Below are 8,628 nucleotides of genomic sequence, written 5' to 3' on the forward strand. Positions count from 1 at the left end.
ATAGCATCTATCTAAAACCTTCAGCTAGCATAATATGTAATGTGGACAAACTAGAAGTATTTCCAATACTATCAGGGGTGAAACAAGGACATCCATTATCACCACTATTATTCAGTATCATACTGGAAATGTTGGCTTTAGCAATAAGAGAAGAAAAAGAAATTGAAGGTATTAGAATAGGCAGAGTAGAAAGAAAGCTATGACTCTTTGCAGATGACATGATGATAAACTTAGAGAATCAAGTAAAAAACTTCTTCAAATAATAAACAACTTTAGCAAAGTGACAGGCTATAAAATAAACCCACATAAATCATTGGCATTTCTATATATTACCAACAACTCTAAGGTACCATTTCACACCTATCAGATCGGCTACCATGACAAAGCAGGAAAGTGATAACTGTTGGAGAAGATGTGGGAAAAGTGGAACACTAATGCATTGTTGGTGGAGTGGTGAAATGATTCAATCATTTTGGAGAACAATTAGAAACTATGCCCAAAGGGCTATAAAAATGTGCATACCCTCTGACCCAGCAATAGCACTTCTAGGGCTGTATCCCAAAGATATGATACAAATGGAGAAGGACCCACATGTACAAAAATATTCATGGTAGCTCTTTTTCTGGTGGCAAAGAATTGGAAATTGAGAGGATACCCATTAATTGAGGAATGGCTGAGCAAGTTGTGGTATATGAATGTAATGGAATACTTTTGTGCTATAAGAAATGATGAACACACTGAATTCAGCAAAACCTGGAAAGACTTGTATGGTCTGATGCTGAGTGAAATGAGCAGAACCAAGAGAACGTTTTGCACAATAACAGCCACATTGTGCAATGACTAATATTGATAAAATTAATCCTTCCTTGGCTATTTTGTTTTGGGCATAGACAAGGAAGGTAACAAATAGTTGTCCACATATTATGGTAGTCAATAGTCTGTAGTTTGGTTTAACTGTAACAGGAAAAATCAGTATTCTGTCTTAGATGATCCCACCACTTTTTTTTTCCATTTCCTGCCTTCAGGCAGCCCAATGGGTCTCACTTTCCAGAGATTTCCTCTGGCCTGAATGGGCCGCTGGTATATGTAGGGCAAAATTAAATCATAGGAAGGAAAGATATGCGAGACCTCTACTTACACTAACTCTACTCCCCTTAACAACCCTAATTAGTTTATTTTTAGCCCAGTGAATTCATGATGGTCTAAATTGCTGTGGTTTAATTTCTTGCTATAATTTAAGGCTGTTATTCTACTATTTATCAATAAAAGGAGTCTGCTTCATTTCACACCAGCCCTCTCTTACAAACTGACCCCCCCATTTCTTCTTCCTCAGCATTTAGAGAGATTCTATTATGTACTCTTTGTACAGTATCATAACCTCCCTCTCAACTTCCTTTAAGCAAATTAAACAAATTTACACCAATACTCTTTTGGGTTAACCAGAAGTTTATCTTATTAATATGCCATAATCTCAACCAACTGACCTCGTTGTCTGGAGTCAGATGATTGGTTTCAAATTCTACCTTTGACACTTTGACACTGTGATCCACAAAGAATCTGTTAAGTTCCCTTACCTTCAGTTTTCTCTTTGTGAGGGATTAGACTAGGTGCCCCCAGAGGTCTTTTTCAGCTCCAGAACTGGACCAGCATTTAATGCTATTATTACCTCATGGCTTGTAGCAAGCATGTGAGCATCAGAGGACAACACAAACTTTAATGACACAGAAAGAAGCTTTGGAATACATTGCTCTAGGCAAAGGGGGAAAGGAGAGTGATGATACAGGAAGTAATTATTCTCAGAAAACAAGGATGACTACAACATGATCCTCAGGGAAGATTTTTTTTGCATGATTATATTTACATGATAATTCTACATGAGTTACAGGATAATGTTGTTCTATATTTGGAGGGAATAGCATGTTGTACATGGTAGATTTTCAGTTGTATATGCAATCATGTTTTTCTTGTGCTGTGTTATGGAAATGCTTGTTTGCTCTGTGAATTGAATGTGAAATGTATTTTTTAAAAACATCCAATTCAGCTCAAATCCCAGTGTGGAGTCTCTACAGGGTCAGTCATCAGGATAAAAGAGAAGTCACACAACATGAAGTTCCTCTCCTAGAGCTAGAGGATTTGGGCTGGTTTACATACCAAGGGAAAAAGAAGTTTCCATGTCCTCCTCCCTTCACTCTTCTTGTGTGCCCTTCATTCTCAAAGAGGACCATGGCATCAGGAAGGTGATGTCATGATTTGCAAGTGAATTGGATTAAAGTTTTGGAGGCCTGTGAAAAGTCACCAGACTCACTTTCTTCTCCAGAGCCATCTGGGTCCAGTGGCAAGAAATAAATCAGGATAAGTAAAAATATCTCCCACATCCCTTCAATAAAAGGAAGAACAGCTGCCACCTTCTTGGGGTTAGTCCTCTCCCTGATCTGCAAAGACAAGGATCCTCTAGAACTGGTTCTACAACCCTGGAGAACATTTTATGACACTAAGAATATGCAACATTGATGATGCAAAAGACAGGTTCTGTCCTTTCCCATCACTCCAATTATTCTCAATACCAAGAAAGTGCTTATTAGGCTTTTTTCTATTACTGATATTTTTTGACATCTTGGAAAGTGAGGATTCAGCTCATGGAAACTTAATGAAAAAAAACTATGCTTTGTGTCTTCTTTACCAAACTCCATTTCTGACCACCCATTCAGTGTTCAAAATGTCTGTTCATGGATGCAGATCTTCTGGTACTGACAAACATTGATGAGCTTTAAAATTTAACGTTATTATTTTTGAACTTAATAGTATTTTATGTTTTCCAATTGCATGTAAAGATTGTTTTCAACATTTATTTTACAAGATTATGAATTCTGAATTTTTCTCCCTCCCTCCTTTGTAACATATACAATCATTTTAAATATATTTTCATATTAGTCATATTAGGAAAGAAGAATCAGAACACAAGGGAAAAACAAGGACAAAGAAAAAAAAAGTTAAAATTGTATGATTTGATCTGCATTCAGACTCCATAGTTGTTTCTCTTGAGTTGGATACCATGATTCATCTTGAATCCTTTGGAAACATTTTGGATCATTGTGTTGCTGACAAAGCTAAGTCCATCATAGCTGGTCATCAAACAATGTAGCTGTTATTGTGTACAACTTTGTTCTGGTTCTACTCACTTTACTTTGTATCAGTTCAAGTGAGTGTTTCAGGTTTTCCTGAAATCATCTTGCTTGTTATTTCTTACAGAACAATAATAATCTGTCACAATCACGTATCACAGCTTATTTAGCCATTCCCCAGTTCATACATATCACCTCAATTTCCATTTCTTGGCCACAACATAAGGATATCCTTTGATCCAGCAACACCACTGCTAGGTCTATATCCTAATGAGAATGAAAAAAGGGGAAAGGACCTACTTGTAAATTTTAACTATGTTCTACATAATGTATGGAATATTTACTTACTAGGTACCCATGAGCAAATTCAATTCAAAATCAAGGATAAGACAGACTTAGGGTGCTTCCTCAATCAGAAATTGGGAGAGAAGTATTTACTCATTATGTACATAACATGGAAATCAGAAATAGAACAAAGCTCAGCAATTTAGGAGAGCCAAATTCAAAAAGGAACAGAAAGTCAGATCAGCCACAAGTATTTCTTTATTGAGCATAGTAAACTACGTGCCAAGCACAGGGCTAAGTACTGGGGATCTGAAGAAAGGCAAAACATTGTACCTTTTTTAAGAAGGTCACTCTTATTCAGAGAGACAACATTGAAATAATAACGCACTATCTATTTATCTATATCTCTGTGTGTGTGCGTATCTGTATATATGCAGCAGAAAGGTAGAATGAAAGAGGATGGGTAAAGTAGAAGGTGGGGAATATTTTAGGTAAGATTAAAGGAGGTCAAGGGGGCCAGGAGGCAGGGATGAGGAGGAGAAGCATTCCAGCCAGTGAAAATACTCAGTAGAGTGATGGAATCTGTTGTGAAAGGAACAGCAAGAAGATCAGTGTCATTGGATTGATGAGCATGTGGAAAGAATTCAGGTAGAATAAGACAGGAAGGAGCCATGCTACAAAAGGATTTAAAAGCCAAATCAGAACTTATGTTTTATTCTGGATTAACCAGAAACTGGGAAAAACTGTCAGATCTATGTTTCAGGAAGGTGATATTAATAGCTGAGTTTCCTGTGAACTGGAGTGAAGAGAGTACTAAGGCTGGGAGAACAAATATCAAGCTAGCATAATAGTCCAGGTATGAGTTGGGAAAGATCTACCTCAGGGTGGTTTCAGTACCTTCTGGAGAGAAGGTAGAGTACAGTACATTTCTGATAAAAGTAGAATGGACGATACATAACTACTAATTAATTATGGGGGTAGAGGTGGGACTGAGAGTGAGGCATTAAGAATGATAGCTAGGTACTGGAAAAGTTGCTTTCTCCTGGGACAGGAGAAAAAAACACCACAAGGAAAAACAGAAATTCGCTATACCTGTTCCTGGATAAAGACATCTATTACTTTCTGCATCATGAGCTCAGTCCATTTCTTCCCTCACTGACACTTCCCCTCCTGGCAGGGGAAGTTTTTTATCAGGTCTCACATTCCTTTTCCTCACTGTGCCTCTTGCACAGTAATACACAGCTGTGTCCTCAGTCTCAACGGAAGTCATTTGTAGATATGACATGCTGTTGCCATTATCTCTGGAGATGGTGAATCGGCCTTTCACAGAGTCTGCATAGTACGTATAACTACTACTACTACTAATGGTTGCAACCCATTCCAGTCCCTTTCCTGAAGCCTGGCGGACCCAGCTCATCCCCATAGCTGCTGAAAGTATATCCAGAAGCTTTGCAGGAGAGACTCAGAGAACCCCCAGGCTGTATCACATCTCCCCCAGACTCCACCAGCTCCACATCACACTGGACACCTGCAACACAGAGACATTACATTAAAGTCAATAGTCACATGAAGTCACCACTTCACATTGTCCCTTCCTCTCCATAAAACTACCTTGGAAAATGGTCAGAAGGAAAATCCAGTTCAGCCTAAATTTCATGGTGAGTTTCCACATTAGTCCTCTGCAGGGAAGGTCACAGAGCACTTGAGTTTGTCTCCCAGAGGAGGTACAGGTATAGGTTTGGGGCTGCTTTTCATCCCAGTAGGGAGGGACCCAATTTGCATGTCTTGCTCTATTCAAAAAGAGGAAGAACACCTTCTTCCTCCCAGGGAGAAGTTCCTTTCCTGAACTTCGGATAGTTCTCTGAGAACTAGTTCCAAAGGGACTGGGGAATGTTGTTGACACTGAGACTCTCAGAACTGATGGTTTTGACTCAGTGTCAATGACCCCACATCACTTAGAGAACTCTAAACAGTTGGATTACATGTTGTAGGCTTTACTGTGCTCCTAATACATTTCTAATTGATCGTAGGCCCATTTCTGAATGTCAAACCCCCTCAAACATCTTCATTTCCAATGACCAACACACTGAATCTCTTTTGTGAATCAGTTTATTCTCAGGTTCTCTTTTCCTGGTACTTGGCACTCTACTGCTTCTTAACTCAAGTTTTCATCTCCTTTTTCCTAGGAGTACATTTCACCGAAATTGTTTACCCATAGTTTCAGTTATACTCAAAGATTGCCTTGATAGGAATAGCTCATATACCTTTTTCAAATCTTTTAAGTTTAGAAATTGAGTTATGAAACACACAATGCACAGTAAGAGATTTGCAAGTCGCCTCCAACAAACACCTTGTTCCTCAGAGAGTCATAGCCTATTTAATGGGAGAGAGAAATTGTTATTCTCTGTGACATTGACCTAATATTCTGATTTATGGAGCAAGTGTGGCTAAGATTTCTGTGAGATGATCCTCAAAGTTCAGGTACCATTCTTATCAGGCAGAAGATATAGCTCTGCTGCCACCTGCTGAATGTTTAATTGTATACACAGAAACATGTTTCCATTCTCACTTCCACATTCTTTTTTTTTCAAAGAAGGAATATTTATAATTTCAGGGCCCTTATACTTTTCGAGTTCTATATCTAGAATATTTCCAAGATCATCTTTCTTCTTTTCTCAAGGATTCAACTCTGTGGGGGGAAAAAACGAAAAAAAGCCAACAATCCCTCTCTTAATCACCATTATATCTATGGAGTTTTCATCATAAAGCATGGAGTCTGAGCTATGTTTATTTGGTTTCTTTCCCCTGTTACTGTTATTACATTTTAGGTGGCAATCTCAACTTGTCTCTTTATTAAAGCTAATTCTGTTTCAAATTGGGGTTTGTTTATGTGGTTTCACAACAAATGGTGCAGTTTGCTCAGATGTTGGACTGGGATTTCAACTTTGACTCTTCCCCACAACAGAACTGGGTCTGGGCACCCACAGGACTTTTCTCCTGAATCTCAGCCCTGAAGAGTGTGTCAGTCTTGTCCCCCAAACTCCTGTTACTTATCTATTGGACTTCCGGTCTTGAGATTCTAGTCCATTTTTCTCTCTAAGCTATCTCTGGAGACTAAGGACACATGTGAAGGTCTTCTCTGAAGGTAATCTTCTGTAATTGGCTAGTCAAATCAGAGTAAATTGGCATGTGATAACTCTGACTTTTGACCAGTAAATTGTATTATACTCTGAATTGGTTAAAGGGTCTTAAAAGCAAACTAATCGTAAAAGAGGAAAAAATGTGATAATAAAAGATTCATGTGTACTTTGTCTTGCCAAGCTGTTTCTGTCTCTGTGTGTGTTTGTAAAATGTTTCATGTTTGTGGTTAAAGATTTAAAATGCACCCAGAAAATCTTCTAAGGCACTTCTAAGGTCAGCAATTAGAGAAATAACATTGGGAAAGAACTCTCACCTTCGGCTTTCACTGGGAGATTAAGACTCTTTTTTGAGGGGTCCCAACACTGGCCAAGTTGGGAATACCAGAATAAAGGTAGAAAATGAGTGATTAAATCAAAAAGCAGGGAGAGATTGTCCCAAAAGTTAGTGGAAGACAGTATCAATTAATAAGCAGCTTTTAAACTGATAAGCTGTGATGTCTTGGTAATGTGTTTAGAACTGCAAAAATAAGGGTTTTTCTGTCTTTTAACCTTTAACATTATAAAGCTGTTTGTGAAGGGTGTGGAAGAAACACAACTCTGTTCAATTGTAAAGTTTTATACATTAAGTTCCTCCAGGTTCTGGCAGGGTGAAGACAAGCAGGACAAAAAGTGTTGTGAATATATATATATATATATATATATATATATATATATATATACATATATATATATATATATATACATATATATATATATATACATATATATATACATATATATATATATATATATACACACACACACATATATATGTGTGTGTGTTATATATGCATTATATATATATATATATATATATATATATATATATATACATGTATGTATATATTTGGTATTTAAAGGGCAGTGGAGGTAGGGTGAGTAATAGGTTTCAAAGATTAGGAAAGATTAGAAAGATTATGGAAGGTGGGGGGGAAAAACAGTTTGGGAACAGAGAGGGATGGGGTTGTCCACAGCAAGCAGATGTTCTCTAAGCTCCCCCATCCTTGGATAGTTGTTCTGGGTACCATTGTGCCAGCTTCTCATGGTTTAATCATGTTGAAGGGGGATAGGAAGTTTGATTTTATTTCAAGCAAAAGGACAGAAAATCAACATTTTTAAACTGATTTGAAAACCAACAGATAAAGTTATAGAGGGTTAGAAGGAATTGTGCCTGCCTGCCTTTCAGGATAAACCTGTAGGAAGGCCTTACTAATCTAACCTTACATAAATATTGACTATGGTAAAGATATTAGTTATTGTGACTTATAGTTACTACATAAAATCTTAAGATGTTTCCCTGCACTATTCTGCCTGGAGGAAACTGATGACACCCTGTTAGCATTGATTCAAATTCCTCAGGTCACTTTGCCTGGGCCAAACCCTTTAGGACTAAGGGAAATATAGTTAGTTTTCCGCAGCATGACCACTGTGGAAGTGTTTTCCATTAACTACGCAAGTAAAACCTGTATCGAGTTGCTTGCCTTCTCAATGAGGGTTGGTGGGGAGGGAGTAAGGGAGAAAATTTGGAACCCAAAGTTTTAAAAACAAATGTTAAAAAATTATTTTTCACATGCAACTGGGAAATATACAGGCAATGGGGTATAGAAATCTATCCTGCACTAGAGGAAAATAGAAGGGGAAGGAGATAAGAGAAGGAAGCAGGGAGAGATAGAAGGCAGGGCAGATTAAGGGAAGGGGTTTTCAGAATACACTCTGTCTTGGGGTTGGGGGAGGGATGAGAAGGGGTGAAAATTTGGAACTCAAAATCTTGTGGAAATTAATGTTGAAAACTAAAAATAAATAAATATTGAATCTTAAAAAAAGATGTAATCTAAATGAGTCTATTCCTGCTCATTGTCTTGCCTAGAAAGATCTGGGAGAATGCTGATTCCTTCCTATTTTCAGACAGAAGATATGGAAATTGATGTGTCATTGACCAGAGTTAAGTGATCTTTCTCACAGGCTGAAAGACCCTCATTTTAATATGGCCCAAATCTCAGAGTTGATTAGCATCCCTTGGGAACACCTATTTTTCAAAGCGT

General features: G+C 37.7%; 1 pseudogene across 1 annotated transcript; it reads right to left on the reverse strand.

Annotated features, from left to right (window-relative positions):
• Positions 1-4,489: 4,489 nt before the first annotated feature.
• Positions 4,490-5,150, reverse strand: LOC110204124 (immunoglobulin heavy variable 3-21-like; annotated as a pseudogene). Its single transcript, XR_013487172.1, has 2 exons — positions 5,019-5,150; positions 4,490-4,935 (listed from the first exon to the last, which is right to left on the reverse strand). The product of XR_013487172.1 is annotated as an immunoglobulin heavy variable 3-21-like (transcript).
• Positions 5,151-8,628: the final 3,478 nt, after the last annotated feature.

This window comes from Phascolarctos cinereus, unplaced genomic scaffold (genome assembly GCF_003287225.1).
Source record: "Phascolarctos cinereus isolate Bilbo 61053 unplaced genomic scaffold, phaCin_HiC Scaffold_107;HRSCAF=656, whole genome shotgun sequence".
Classification (NCBI taxonomy): domain Eukaryota; kingdom Metazoa; phylum Chordata; class Mammalia; order Diprotodontia; family Phascolarctidae; genus Phascolarctos; species Phascolarctos cinereus.